At 40.9% G+C, this 15860-nt stretch overlaps 1 protein-coding gene across 13 annotated transcripts in view; it reads right to left on the bottom strand.

The window, feature by feature from the left end:
- The window catches only part of Pde4d (phosphodiesterase 4D), a 1514231-nt gene that overhangs the window by 216112 nt on the left and 1282259 nt on the right, over positions 1-15860 (bottom strand). The window lies entirely within an intron of this gene.

Genomic DNA, 15860 nt, shown 5'->3' with positions numbered 1-15860 from the left:
ACGGCAGCACAGTTATGTACTATGTATGTTGTATCTAGTCTCATTCTATAGCATAGGTATGTACCATGTATGTATATACATAAGTATATTCCATGTATGTAGTATGTAGTCTAAGTCTGAAGTACAAGTATTTACCATGTATATCGTATTTACTCTTCATCTGAAGAACAGGTATGTAGCATGGATGTAGTATTTATGCTCAGTCTGAAGCACAGGTATGTCTCATGTGTGTAGTTCTTAGTCTGCAGCACACATATGCACCATGTATGTAGTATTTAATCTCCATCTGTAGCACCAGTTATGAATGGTGATAATCTAATTGCAAACACGTTCATTTTTATAGAAAAAATTCTGATAAAAGTTCTATTTTTTTCCATACATGTAAGAGGTCAGACTTTAAATTTTTAAAGTTAGAATGAGCAAAACAAAAAAAAAACCACAAAAACAAAGAAAACACCATAAGCTCCTGTTTTGCTGACCTCTGAAATTATCTTCTTTCGCTAATTTTTGAAGCTAGGCCTTGAGAATTAGAGTGAGCTGATGGCCGCGCCTCATGAAATGCAAACCAGGAGGTCTGCGAACATGGGGTACTCAGGTACCGTCTTTCCTTCGGTTTTTTTTCTCCTGGAACTGAAATGTTTTAAAATCTTAAAGTGTAACCCTTTTGTCCTCCTCATTCTGTGAACTTTAGAACTAAAATTTTAATTTATAGAGAGGAAAAAACTCAAATCATTTCTATATTTCATTTCATATTTTCATATTTCAGTTCTAAGTTGTTCCCTAGGAGGGAGCTACTCCTTAAACTGGCAGTGAAATTATGGCTTTCCATTCCACGCATTCCCCTGAGCCCACAAAAGCACCCCAGGCCCCATGAAATGATCTCTTCGGATTGTGGCGATTTACCATTTACCACATGCAAGAGCCTCTGATGGGTTCTTATTCCATCCAGGCAGAGATGAAAGCCTTCCTCCCTCAGGCCTTCTGCCCCGTGCCTTCTCCCTCTGTCCCACATTTCTTTCCTACCATTCTAGTTACTATTATGTTACTGGACCCATTTGTGAACAGCAGTGTGTTAGCGTAAGTATATATAAGATGGGCAATAATCGAGTCATCACAGTGTCAGCAACACTTCACACAGTAAAACATTGATGGGCGCATCTCAGTTGTACACGCCAGATACTCCACCGCATTCACCCATTATTCTCAAACATTTCCCAAGCTCATTTTCAGTATTTGATGCAATTCTGACAATGACTTGGATACCAGGCCATAGGAGAGGCATGGATTATTCTCATGTGAGGGGCTTTAAGGAAAGCAATGCTATTCCCAGGCTCCCATAGATTCAAGAAGCTGCACTGAGTCAGACTCACACCTTCTGATTTTTGGAATAAAAACGTAAATGGGGGACTAAATGATCAGATTAGCTCAAATTTCATAAAGCTCAAACCAAAGGAAATTTGTATTGTACTGTGTCCCCTGAGAATGCAGAAACACCATTTATCTAAGCACAGTATTCAAGACTGTTGCACAGAATATAATTCTATAAAACGAAATAACATATTTACATATTTCTATATAACGAAATGAAAATGTTGGAAGTGATTAGAGTAGAGTCCAATACCTTGTTAATCACCCTAATGGCATTTTTAAGACTTACATGGTCCATGTGTAATTTGACTTAAAAGACACCACAAACAAACATTGAAGTATTTTGTTAAGGTATTCCAGAGCAACGCTCCAGGACAGACTTGCAAAGACTCTTTGTGGGATACGTTTCTTTATAACACACGATAAGAGCCACCTCCCTTTCCAATCCTCTCTTGAGAAATGGACTAACCTGAGCATTCAGAATCTACTGCCATCTGATTATTATTTTCTCAGGCCTCCTGATGTTGTTAGAAGTCACTTTATCAATGGAGGGGGGCAGGGAAGCCATCATTCAATCTGCATTGCTAGCTCACACATCGCTTGGTCAGGGGTTTTAGAAGGCAAATACTCTTGGACATTCTGAATCAATAGATCTGGATTTAGAGCCAGAAATTTGTATTTTCTAAAGCTGGCGTAGGTTATCAGGCTGGAATCATGAGACCTGCTGATACATGAGGTTCTTTGCAACTTCAGCATTCCTTACTCCAACTAGACAGCAATGAGCCCTGCTCCTATTCCTCTGCCCATAACTTGATGGAAGGAGAGAGAGGAGTCGGGTGGGTTTCCTGTAATCTCCCTGATTATGTGCCCTGTGTCTCTACAGCATTCTCTATCAGTGGCTGGGATTTTGTGTATAACTGAATGGAAGGGGGGAAAAAGCAGAAAAGAAGGAAAAGAGGGAGAGAAGAGGATGCAGTTTGGAGTGGGAATCTGGATAGTGTTAGACGGTTTACTTAATCTGTCTGAGATTCCAATCCCTCATTTATCACGGAGACATAACATTGCCTTCATAAAGAAGGTATGTTGTTGAGCCCCATGTGCTTGTGGCTATTACCTGTATCACTGAGGCAAACAGCCAATAGAAGGCACATGCAGCACACAGATACAATATTGTTTTGTACTTCTCAGCCCAAACTGAAAATTTATGAAACAGGGACACAAAATGTCTTTATATTCCTGTACTTGGGAGGTTGAGGCAGGAGGATCAGAAGTTCCGGGTCATTCTGGACTCCAGAGCAAGGTGAGCCAACCTAGGCTACATAAGATCCTGACTCTGAAAATGAGGAACAACAACAACAACAAAAATCCTTGGGCTAGAGAAATGGCTCCTTGGTTAAGAGCACTGACTGCTCTTCCAGAAGTCCTGAGTTCAATTCCCAGCACCCACATGGTGGCTCACAATCATCTGTAATCTGTAATGGGATCTCTTCTGGTGTGTCTGAGGACAGCTACAATGTACTTATATATAATAAATAAATAAATCTTTTAAAAAAATTGTCCTCGGGGTTGGGAATTTAGCTCAGCGGTAGAGCGCTTGTGTATCGAGCGCAAGGCCCTGGGTTCGGTCCCCAGCTCCGAAAAAAAGAAAAAAATTGTCCTCAAAGCTGGTTTCTTCATATTTTCATTTGAATTCATGCTAAACAATCTTTATACGTTTATCAGAAGAAATGTAAACACCTATATGTATGTACATATAAAGAAAGAAAGGAGTACTTGTTTTGTATTTAAACACAACGACTATAAGTTTATATATATTTGTACATGGAATAAGAAAAATACATTACTTGTTGTAGTGGCTTGAATATGCATGGCCCAGTAAATAGCACTATTAGGAGGTGTGGTCTTGTTGGGGTAAGTATGGCCTTGTTGAAAGAAGCATGTCACTGTGGGCATGGGCTTTGAGAACCTCCTCCTAGCTGCCTAGAAGCCAGTCTTCTGTTTGCCTTCAGAACGAGATGTAGAACTCTCAGCTCAATCTCCAACACCATGTCTGTCTGGATGCTGCCATGCCTCCCGCCTTGATGATAATGGACGGACCCTCCAAACGTGTAAGCCAGCCCCAATTAAATACTGTCCTTATCAGAGTTGCCTTGGTCACGGTGTCTCTTCATAGCAATGGAAACCCTACCGAAGACACTTGTCTTATCGAGCAGCTTGGAATATTATGGTTCCCATTTTCATTTGAAATGACAAAATATATCCCTTCCTTTCTCTGTTCCCATAATAAACCAGGAGTATCTGGAAGAAGAAAGAGGTTGCCATGGATTAGAAAGTTTACAGAGAATTAAAGTTATCTCTTTTGAATATTATATCAACACCTATATTTCACCAAGAAATCTCATGCACATTTAAAATATTTATAACACGAAAATGCCTTTATATGGGCTGTAAGGTAAGGGCAAAGGTATGGACTTAAAGGTGGTGGTAATGTGAGCTCGGTATCCTTTGGGATGAGTAGAAACCTGAGATATTTATTGCCTAGACATCATGTTAAGATGACCCCAGAAAAGTAATCTTTGGAATGGTAGAGATTAAGTTGCATCTAAAAGCCAGGTGTTCCTATTACCAAAATAAACACAGCTTAAACAATGGCAAATATTGGAATGAAATCCAAGAAGCAGGGTTTGGGGAATTGAAGCAAGCATACAGTCCTGGGTTTCAACGTGTAGTTCCAACGAAGGCCCTAAGTATGAATGCTGTGGCTGCTGTTGGCGGATCTATGTGTGTCCCCAAATGTATCAAGGCAACTTGGCCCATGTCCTGAAAAGTGGTCTGAATGTCAATTTTGCTGAGTTGCACCTCACAGATTACTTACGGTCTGTCAGACTCCCTCACTAATCCAGTTTTCTGAGTCTGCTGTCTTGACAGAAGGGAAGCTGCTAAACTCACAGCTCCCAATGGCAGGCTACACAGACAGTCCTTGCAGACTATCCATGAGCTTGGCTGTGCCTGCTCCACGGGCATTCTACCAAGAGTGACATTATATAAATAGCTAATAACACTGAAGAGTATTTTCTTCGTGCTTTATGTCCATGGTCTCGTTTGGATTTTTACAACTGTGCTTCATAAATGAATGATATTTAGAGAAATCACTGGCTTAAAGTTCATGGCTTCATCTATTGATCCTCATTGCCTCTCTAGCACCCAGTGGTCCATTTTAAGTACCCATACAGGTCCCCAAAGTGTCATACAAATTTCATGGACTTTGGACTCAGACCTAGACTGGAATGTGTTCTGTGTCTTTCGGGCTCCCCGAGCCTGGGATTTCCTTGTTAGATGCGAACCACTCACATTTGAGGGACGAAATGGGTTAATGAACATTAAAGTACACAGGGCATAGTGTCAAAAGCAGGACATGCTCCTTCCACTGTAAATACACTGGGGTGTCCTAAGACACTTTTTGTTATTTCATTATGATCGCCATAATTTGGCTGGCTGCCTGCATCTTGACACCAGCACAAATGAAGTGACCCCTGTCAGCCCTTCAAGTTCATGTCACTAATGGCAAAGACAGCTTTCTCAGCTCAAAGAATGTCTCTGTCAAAATGAATTCTACCATCACTTGCACATCAAGATGCTTTTACATGTGGCTATGATATAATCAAGTCAGAGAAGGGGATAAGATTCTAATTCTGGTTCAAGACAAAACAAAACAGGAATTGTTTGCTTATCATAGACAATAGAATAGTTTTTGAGTAGCATAAGCATGTTCAAATTGACACTTGGTAACATTTCAGGTAACATGTCAGCAAGAGATGACACAATTATATAGAACATTCCATATGTATGATTTCTGGGACTTCGGGCTGCCTAACTTGTTTTCCTGTAGCTTTTCTTAGCTCTGCCGATACTGGGTAAGTGGTACAGGAACTGAGAAATGACATCAGTTAAACACCAGACTCTCTGCTCATGACCCCCTCATCTTCCTAATCTACAAACGAAATGACTTAGCTGATAGGACAAGTGGAGAGTCTGAGAAGCCTCATTCCTGCTCTGTGCATGTGACAAGATTGCCTCAGCTCAGGTCACTCTCAGAAAAGTTTACCCACATTACCCACCTGTAGCAGAAGATGTGAAAATTTAGGTATTGATGACTGACCATCCTTAAAAATCAGATAACTTAAAAATATAAGCCTTAAAAATCATAAACACACCTACCCACTGCCTTATAATCCCTCCACACACATCTTTGAATATAATTTGCAAGGGAGTTAGTGTGAGCTAGTGGCTATGGCTAGATAGGCACTTTAGAGTCCGACAGCCTGGATTAGAATCAAGGTATCACTGACTTGTAGTTCTGGGGTTTAAACTACATCAGCTGCAAATTATTTCAGCCTAATTTTCTCAAATTAAAAATGAGGATGAAAACAGCACCTGTGTGGTGGGCTCATTATGATGGTTAAGAGAATGAAGTATGTCAAATACCATGTGACAAAGTACTGTGTAAATGTTTGCTGTTATTTTAAGGCATTACAGACCTCCAACACTTATTCATGGATAACAGACTACGAATTTCTGCTATTAAAAGAGTACCATGGTTCACATCAATTAAAAACAATGTCCTATCACACAAACAAGATCCCATTGAACAGAAGTGATTGCCTCTAAAGGGGCATTCAACTGCCCCGTCTGGTACCCGGGGTCAGTAAGACGATAGACTCAGATACATAACCAGTTGTTTTATGGAAAGATAATGAAGCCACCTCTTGCGGCGTCCGCCTGTACCAGTTCCAGCTTAAAAAACTTGGCAACCATTTGCACTTGATTTAAAAAAGAAAAAGCTTGTTGGCTGCCAGCACCTTATAAGGCTTTTTTTTCTGTTCCTGTCATGTTCTGGACAGGGTTCTGCAAATGAAGAAGAATTCTAACAGATTTTAAGGAAAGAATATTTGTCAGGTAACCAGCTGGTGTGGTCTCTTTCCATGGACCCAGAAAGAGTGTAACCTATCTTGACAAAGCCACAGCTCTGGGAGGAATTCCATTAAACACAGTGACTTATCCTCATTGTGTAGTTTAACCAAACATGAAGTTGGCCTTGGAGAAGATCTTTCGTTGGGGACAATGCAGAGATTTTACTGGTGCGATGCTATTTTCTCTTACGCTTGACTTGTGTTTCAACATAGCCTGTTTTAGCCTGAGTAGCTTCTTGGCCAAATCAGTACATTGTGAAATGACTGGAATATCTTCCAGCTAGCCAGAAATTTCAGAAACATTAATCTTTTGCACAAAAGAGGCACATGTTGAACAGGACCCAAGAGTCCTGCATCAGATTCTTGTGCTCCAGAAAGATCTTTGCAGACAGCAGCTGAGAATTAAGTGGCCTTTATGTCTCTAGCACCTAGGAAAGTTCTGGCATCAAATATAAGAACTTCAGAACTGTTCACGGGATGAATTCTCTATATATGGTCATCTACATATCCTTTCAAATCTTTCATCTTTTTTTCCCTCTTGATATTGAGGCACGTCATTGCTATATTAGCTATTAACTCAAGCTAATCTTGAACTCCTGAGCTCAAAAGATTACCCTCTGCCTCAGCCTCCGCAGGACAGCAGGGGTTGCAGGCTCCCTGCCTGCTCTGAACTCCTTGTTAGGCGTTATTGCTGTGCTGGTGAGGGAGATTTGGGAGAATTTACCAAGCCAACACCTGCTGCAGCTGACACAAGGTGCACCTTACAGCTCAGTCGCCTGCAGAATCTCATAAGCACCAAAGCCACAATTTTACTTGACAAGGTCATGTTGATGCCCTCTTAATGAGTTTTGTAAAGCACCAGGGGCCTACTGCTCTGATCTCAGCTCAGTTTCAGTAATGTATAGAGGTGAGAATAAGAGGAAGAGAAAAGAGAAGCATTAAGGTAAGAAGAGTCGGTAGTACAGGCAGTAATCAAGAGAGCACCAACTATACCAATAATTTAAAATTACACACTTACACTTTCTAATGCAAGAATAATGGCCTGGTAATACTCTTCCTTCAAACAAGCAAGCCAGTTAAACCTGTCAGGAGCAGGAAGTCTGTCTCAGGCTACTAATCAGGATAATGATCTTAATGTCAGCATTGACAAGAACAATTTTATTAAGTATTGGTTGAGGTTTTCTTGCCTGTTAAGGCTTGTGTTTGATTTTTATTTTATTTTTCTTTGACATGGATTATTACTTAACTTAATCCTTTTAACAATCCAAGAGAGAAGCTAGAACTACCATCCCCTCTTCAAAGACATGGAATCGGAGGCTTATTCCAGTTAAATAAATTAGACAATGATCTAGAACTACTGTCAAAGCACAAGAGTCAGAAGGTTTTACTGTTTTGTTTTTATTTTTTGCACCATTATCCCTGACAGTGCAGCCTTAGGGTGGTTTCCTCAGTGATTGTTTGAATGAAGAATATTATCAGAGCAACGGATTCTGTCTTAAAAGGAGAAGCAGGACACATACACACACACACACACACACACACACACACACACACACACACACACACACACACACAAACACACAAACAAAAGCAAAACCAAAAACAAAAACAAAAACAAAAACTATGTCACCAGGCACAGCATCATACACACTCACGTTTGAGAACTATCTCTGGGCAGTATGGGTCTCACAGTCTTTTACTAGTAAGGTGAGCAAGATTTGAAAATGATTCTTGTTCCTATTTCAGTACTTCCAAGAGTCAAAATATACCACAGAATTTCAAAGAAATCTTGGATTGGTCCCCATCAAAAAACTAGACAAGAGAGGAGAGTGAGGAGCAAGAGACGTATGGTCTTCTCTCAGGAAAAAGCACACCACTTAGTCGTCGAGTGCCAAGCGATCTGCCCTGAAAACATACACGGGCAACATTCCATAGACTGGGCAGGTTATACTTAGAAAAATATATGTTTATAGATATGTGCATGGAATAACAGTTAGTGAAAAGGAGGTCAACAAGTTCAAAGGAATGAGGAGAGGTCTGAGGGAGGGTTTGGATGGAGAAAAGGGAAGGGAGAAATGTTGTAATTATCTTGTAATCTCAAAAATGGGGGGGGGGGAGACAAAACCAAATCACGGCCTCAACTATCAGGGCGTTTAGACAGAAAACCCTGCATGGCTCTCTCCTGAGGAGACAGCACAGACGTCACTGCTCTCTGCTGCTTAGCAGGCTTTGGTGGTTGGTACATTTCTATCTCTTTCAGGGACTTCACTTTCCTATACATACAGCACGGAGAGGAAATTTATTTATGAAAATACAGATTATTAGTTCTTTTAAAAATAATTCATTATGAAACGTCTCTATAGAGAAGACTTTCCTTTGCTGGATTAAAATGTGCGATATTGCATGCAGTGAGTTTATAGATATTTAAGGTTTTGACTCAGAAACAGTGACTCCCAAAATGTTGCTTAAGTATTTAGCCTGATAGGAAGATTAAAATTTCTTTTTACAAAGATACTTAATAAAAAAGGGAGGGGGGACATTCAATGCCCCCCCCCCCCCCCAGTGAGAGAAAGAGCTAGACAAATCATTTTGTTCTAGATAGCGATAAACTGCTAGGATACTGTGAGAACATGTGACATACTCAGAGTCCCCTACGGTGTGAGAAGAGGCTCAATCTACAGATACGGGAATGGCTTGATACGTTCCTAAATTTTGTTTTATTATGTTGTTAAAGCTAATCTTAATCCATCTCTTATGCAAATGGATGTTTTATCTATATGCATGCCTGTGTGCCATGTGTGTGCCTGGTGTCTGAGGAGGCCAGGAGAGGGCATCAGATCGCCGAGAACCAGAGTTAGAGATGGTGTGAGCCACCATGTGGGTGGTGGGAATCAAATCTTCACCCCGGACAACTAGAGAGTGTAATTATCATTGAGCCAGCTCCCTGACCCCTGGCACCGATCTCTTGATCCTCCTGCCTCTGCATCTTCAATGTGCTGGTGTTACAAGGAGGTGCCACCATTGCAACCAAAATAGCACGGAACAGTAGGAACTCAGAGAGATGGCTCCTGTCTAGCCGTAGTTCAGCTAAGGACTTTTCACCTTTTAACAAGCACGCATGCACGTGCGTGCACGCGCGCGCACAGACAGACAGACAGACACATACACACACACACACACACTTGTTATTAGCTTTGTCTTGTTTTTACACATTCTGTGCAGTGAGTGTTCTATGCCTTACAGGTAGACTTCAGTGTTGTATTGGAAAGTTGGTTTAGCTATGGTGTTCACTAGCTAGGTGTGCTCAGTGCCCCTTTCATACAATATTTTGGCTTAGATGAGTTTATTGAAGTGTAACCCACTGTAAACAAAAATTTTAAGTATGGGAATAAAAATAGTTGAAATGTCTAACCTCTCTGACCCTGTTTTTTCACACTTGGATATAATACACAGTATTATGTGTAACCTACATATATTTGGGGAGGCACATGGGATGGTACCATTATATTTATAGTTTATGAATGCACTCTTTTAGCAGTTCCAATTTTTCTACAATGAGTATGTTTACTCTATAGTTAGAATAATGTGCCACGGCAAAATAATTCAGCGAGAAGCTCCTTCTGGAAGTGTGTCTGCGAAGCAGAGGGCAGCCTGTTTGCAAAGTTCTCCTTGCTGCCAGAGGCCACTGAAGTATCCCTACCAGTGATCCCGCTGAAGGTAAATGTGGTGATAATTGCACTGACAACACAGTTTTAAGCTCAAATGTCACAATTATGAGCTTGGGTACACAAGGACACATTGGAAATGTCACTCAATGTCAGCTTCTTCTAAAGTAGTGGTCACATAAGTGTGTGACTTTGCCCCGAAAGGGGAGCAATGTGGCTGTAATTAGATACTATAAATACATGGCCAGAGGATCTGTAAATAAGCAATATCACAGAAGCCTTCTTGCAGGCTGTTTTTCCTTCTGAGATCGGTGTCAGCCTCACAGACATGAAGGCAGCCAGGAAGCTGCTATCTGTTTACCTCTTAATTTATTTTTATAACTGTGCATGCCAGCAATGGGGGGGAAACTGTTAGAAAATAAATTTAAAGTAACAACGAGGTCTGCAAGTTTGAGAAAAATCTCACCAGAGAAAAAGTTCTACATATCATGAAGTTATAAATCCTAGCCTCATTGAAATGTCATTTCCAATTGAACACATGGAGTGGGGCTTGAAGTTTTGGCCTCTACTCCTGGCTCTGCCAACGACCCTGTGCCCTCTGCAGATGCCCAGCCCTTCTGAGTCTTGCTTTTACATCTGTAAATATGGATAGGACTGTGCCACATGGAGCTCAGGATGGCGCCTGAGAAAGTGTGAACAAACACAGAGCATAATCTCAGGTATGTATTAAACATGGAACCAGGTTCCTTTTCTTTCCAACCACAGAAGAGGCTTTCAGAGATTTCAACAGCATCCTATAGAAACAGGGATGCAACCCAATAAATGCGTTCATGTTCTCTCTCTCTCTCTCTCTCTCTCTCTCTCTCTCTCTCTCTCTCTCTCTCTCCCTGCCCCTTCTTTTCATACACACACACAGAGACACACACACAGACACACACACACAGACACACACACAGACACACACATACAAACAGACACACACACAAACACACACAAACACACACAAACACACACAAACACACACACACGTCGCACACACACACACACACAGACACACACACGATATCATTAATACTGTAAAAACAACTGATATCTGTTTAAAAAATAGCTGAATCTTTGCAAATCCTTTATTGTCCAGGGATTTTTATTTAGGGAAAGATACTCACTGATGAAATATGAGACTGTTTATTTTCTAGAGAGTTTTTAATAAAAAAATGTAATCATAGCTATGTTGAAAATACCAAGATCCTTCTTTTTAAATATAAAGGCAGGTCTTTCAAAGGGGCCTTTAAAGCCAATGGCAATAAACACAGTTCAATTTCCATTTGGCTTTTCCGTAAGCTCTTTGCGTGTAGTTAGGTTATAATAGAAAAAAATGAGACTAGCTGGAGCTTGCAGATACGATTTAAAGGTATCAGGACAGAACCACACTGGGAGTTTAATACTCATCATTCTAATACCATATAAATGTGCAAAGAGAAATACATAATCCCCCATCCGGTCATCTGTCCCTTAGTAAATAACAGAAGTAATTGTCCTTGCTCTAGTCAGTTTAGTGTACACTCAGTAACTCAGATATAAAAACCAATCACCAGCTGAGGACTATAGGAATCTTAGGAGAAACTTTCAACCACAATGACTAACAGTCACATAATCTTTACACAGCTGCCTGGCTGAGAGATGCATAACCATTTATGGAAATCTTCTGCATGGTGGCTCCTTGCTTCAAGAAAGGTTGGAGCTGCATGCAAACCCCACATACTATTAAAAAATAAAGTAAACTTGCAATCAACATATTCAACATCTTGGAATCTCTGTCCTTTTTATAGTTCCAGATGCTGAGACTATCTAGATAAAGTGAGACTATGTTATTTATATATCAGAACTCCAAAAATAAATATTTATAGCATCGATCTAAATATTGCAGGGAAGGTACATGTCTGCTCATGCACATACGTCTATATGGATCTAATTAGGTTTCATACAATTATTGCAGATACAAGCTATACATTTCTGTCATGCATTTTTTCCTATGGAGCATCTTGGTACACACACACACACACACATGTACACATGCACACATGCGCACACACAACTATACATCATTATGATATGGCTTTTAAAACAGCACCATATAGTTGGTCACACTTGGCCATAAAAGAAACCATAGGTTAATGGAGAAAAATGCCTCTGCCATGAAACTATTTAAGTCAGAGAGTGTAAAAGTTGGTTATATGAAGCACTATACCCAAGCCAGATACTAAGATACATCACGCCAGGCATTTCTAATTGTGGTATGCATGTATATTTAAAAGTATAAAGTAGTAAAGTTCTAATTTTTAGAGCACACCGGTGTTGTAATGCTTGTGGGCTACAGTACTCATGTGTACCAAACACAACTCAAAAGACAAAGAAGTTCTGCTCATGTTCTTGTGAAGCCAAAGTCAACTAAAATCTCCAGACTTTCAGAGGTAGTAGTTTCAGGAAAGGGGAGTGGCAGAAGGAGGGGATTATCAGATACAATGGTTTTAATATTGATAACAGTTGCTGATTGATGGATTTCTAAAAACCTTAACATGGAATGCAGGCCTTAGGTGTCACGGGTGGAGGACTCCCCTGTTCATCCAGAAGGTACTCTCACAGTAAGAAACTACAACTGGTACACAGGTGAGCTGGGCCAACAAGTCAATCTGTGTGCCTCTGCAACGTCGGAATTAGTATGTCGCCCATGTGCTAGCATTCTTTCTAGTCTTGAGAAGAATCAAAACTTTTAACAGGACCAAAGTTAGGACCCAGACTCACAGGTCAAGCCACAGTAATTACTGCTTCTGACTGGATACCTTGTGCAGTGGAATCCACACACTGCTGTTCTTGACTGCTTGGCGGCTTCCACTCTTCCCATCAATGCTCTTGTACCCGTCAATCCCTTGACCTACCTCCCACCAGAGCCCAGCAATCTCTGTTCTGTCTAAATGCTAAGGACTCTCACTGTCCTTATTCTAACCAACTCTCTAGGAGAAGAAAGAAGCAAGGTTTTTGTAGCGATTAGCAATAGGACATAGCCATAAAGAGATTTACGAGGCAAAACGCAAATACAGTTAACAAGAGATAGGCTAAAAATAGAAGTTTCCATTGAGTATGCCCCATCATGAACCCTACACAGTTCTTTTATACAGGCTTACATCGTTATCTTTGTAGGTTATAATTATATAGTTGACAAGTAAACACGTGAGAGGCAGTATATAAAATTTTGCATGAACTGTAGGAACATAAGTAAAGCACAGAGAAAGTAACAAGCAGTTCCATGATGTTACTTGGACACAAAATAAACTCACATTAAGATAAATTCTAAGCATATTAAAAGTAAGCCAAAGAAAGAATCTGCTAATAATGAAAAGTAGCGAAATGGCTACTGTTTGTATGTTAAAAACAAATCCCAGAATTTTCATATCAAGAAAAATGCAATATATATTGACTTGGGGACAAACCATAATTGCATTATATCTTATTTTACATGTCCCTTTAGGCAGTTTCCTACAGAGCCTGTTATCTAACAAACCATATTTCGGTATAGTTATGATAATGTATAAAAGTGATTGATTCTACTTCTGCAAGCCCTAGCCTGAACACAGGCATGCCAGGTTTCCCCCATGTGGGTGTATGCCTGGACAATCTCACCTTCTAATAACTTAATAATGTCTGAATATAAGGATTCAGGTCATCTTGAAGTGACAGTAAGAAAGGAAAGAGGGAAGTTCTGGGTCACATCTGTCTGCATTTAATGCCCAAGTTTCCCAGGTTAGCGGTGTTCACAAAGTGATGGCAGCCACAGTTCTTAGCAATTACAACAATAGCATGCTTGTTAGCGAAGCCTCATTCTCCTGTCAAGTACGCGTAAAACGTCTGAGAAGCTGTGCACCATTTGGCAGAGGGTGGTGGTGGTGAGGCTCTAACCTGGGCAATTATGAAGTTTTTACAACACAGAATTCTTTGTCAACTCGGTTGATATTTGTCAAAGGAATTTCTAGTTCCTTCATGAAAGCAATGCCTTTATTTCTGCAAAAGCGTCTCAAACCAGTCAGTGCCTTTACCTCTAAAAGACAAACATGAGGAGTAGAAATTTAGAGGACAGTCTGACATTATGCAGTTGTAGGCTCACCACCCCCCCGGGCCCGAGAGCTCTTTAACAACTTGTGTCTTTATATCCATAGAGCATCACAGCTCTCAGGGCTCATCAGAGAAGTTTCTTTGTTCTGTAGATGGTGGTTAACCCAGAAACTCAGAACTGGACAAGTGTCCTCAATAAGACATCTGTATCACATTTTTCACCATCTCCGAATTGAATTGGAAACACTGTACACACTAAAAATTGGGCAGGACCATACCAAAACAGTGTCCTCTGAAGATGACGGGACCCTTGAAGTCATAAACTCATAACATCCGTCGTTGTGTGAGCATTGCCAGTATACAATCAAGCTAGGGAATATCCCAGCATGCATGAGGGAGGGGCTCATGAGTCTCAACCCCTAGTTGAGGAGCTGTCAACAGTTGATGCCTTCTAGGGGAAGGCCAGTTTTCTTTAAAGTTGTGACCCGTGGTAGGTCATCCTTGCTCCAGTGGATGGCTGCATACTCATGGGCAGCCCAAATTAGATGCGGTGGGTTATTTAAAAAGCAGGGAATGAGGGATAGATCTGGGAGAAGTTGGAACGAGGAGTTATGAGGCAAATTATGACAAAAATACATTGTAAGAAACTCTCAAAGAATTAATGAGAATACACTTTAAAAACCTGGCTGAAAAGATTAAAACAGAGGCAGAAGGAACACCTATTCAGGACCTGTCCCACATGTGGCCCATACACATACAGCCATCCAATTAGACAAGATGGATGAAGCAAAGAAGTGCAGACCAACAGGAGCCGGATGTAGATCGCTCCTGAGAGACACAGCCAGAATACAGCAAATACAGAGGTGAATGCCAGCAGCAAACCACTGAACTGAGAACGGGACCCCCATTGAAGGAATCAGAGAAAGAACTGGAAGAGCTTGAAGGGGCTCGAGACCCCATATGTACAACAATGCCAAGCAACCAGAGCTTCCAGGGACTAAGCCACTACCTAAAGACTATACATGGACTGACCCTGGACTCTGACCTCATAGGTAGCAATGAATATCCTAGTAAGAGCACCAGTGGAAGGGGAAGCCCTTGGCCCTGCTAAGACTGAACCCCGAGTGAACGTAATTGTTGGGGGAGGGCGGTAATGGGGGGAGGATGTGGAGGAGGACATCCATATAGAGGGGGAAGGGGAGGGGTTAGGGGGAATGTTTGCCCAGAAACCGGGAAAGGGAATAACATTCAAAATGTAAATAAGAAATACTCAAGTTAATAAAAAAAATCTGGCTGAATGGAAAAGCTATCCTATTTTGAGAAGAAATATATTTATGATGTAAGATGTCTTCATATCTAATAAAAAGAAGCACCACGGCACCCTTTGACTGGTGATTTTTTGTCTTTGCGACGCTTCAGAGATAGAAGGATGTGAAGCAGGTCAAGTGGATGTCATCATTGCTCTCATGCATCTTCATTGAGCTCCCTATCGAGCTGCTCCTAACTGCACACTCAGTCTCCACTCATCCTCACATCAGGGTGCAAAATAACCCCTGATTTTATTCCCCATGGGAGAAAATCTATTCTCTCTAAACACAGTCTGTTTTATAAATATTTGATAAAACCAAATTATTTTACATTGTCCCTAAGGATTTAACTCGCCTATGGCTTCTTCATCTGGCTCTCCTAGAACTGCCTGTGTGGATTAGGCTGTTCAGGAACTCACAAGATCCATTTGCTTCTGCCTCCC

Source organism: Rattus norvegicus, chromosome 2 (genome assembly GCF_036323735.1).
Source record: "Rattus norvegicus strain BN/NHsdMcwi chromosome 2, GRCr8, whole genome shotgun sequence".
NCBI classification, from domain to species: domain Eukaryota; kingdom Metazoa; phylum Chordata; class Mammalia; order Rodentia; family Muridae; genus Rattus; species Rattus norvegicus.
This window is presented reverse-complemented; position numbering and strand designations above follow the sequence as displayed.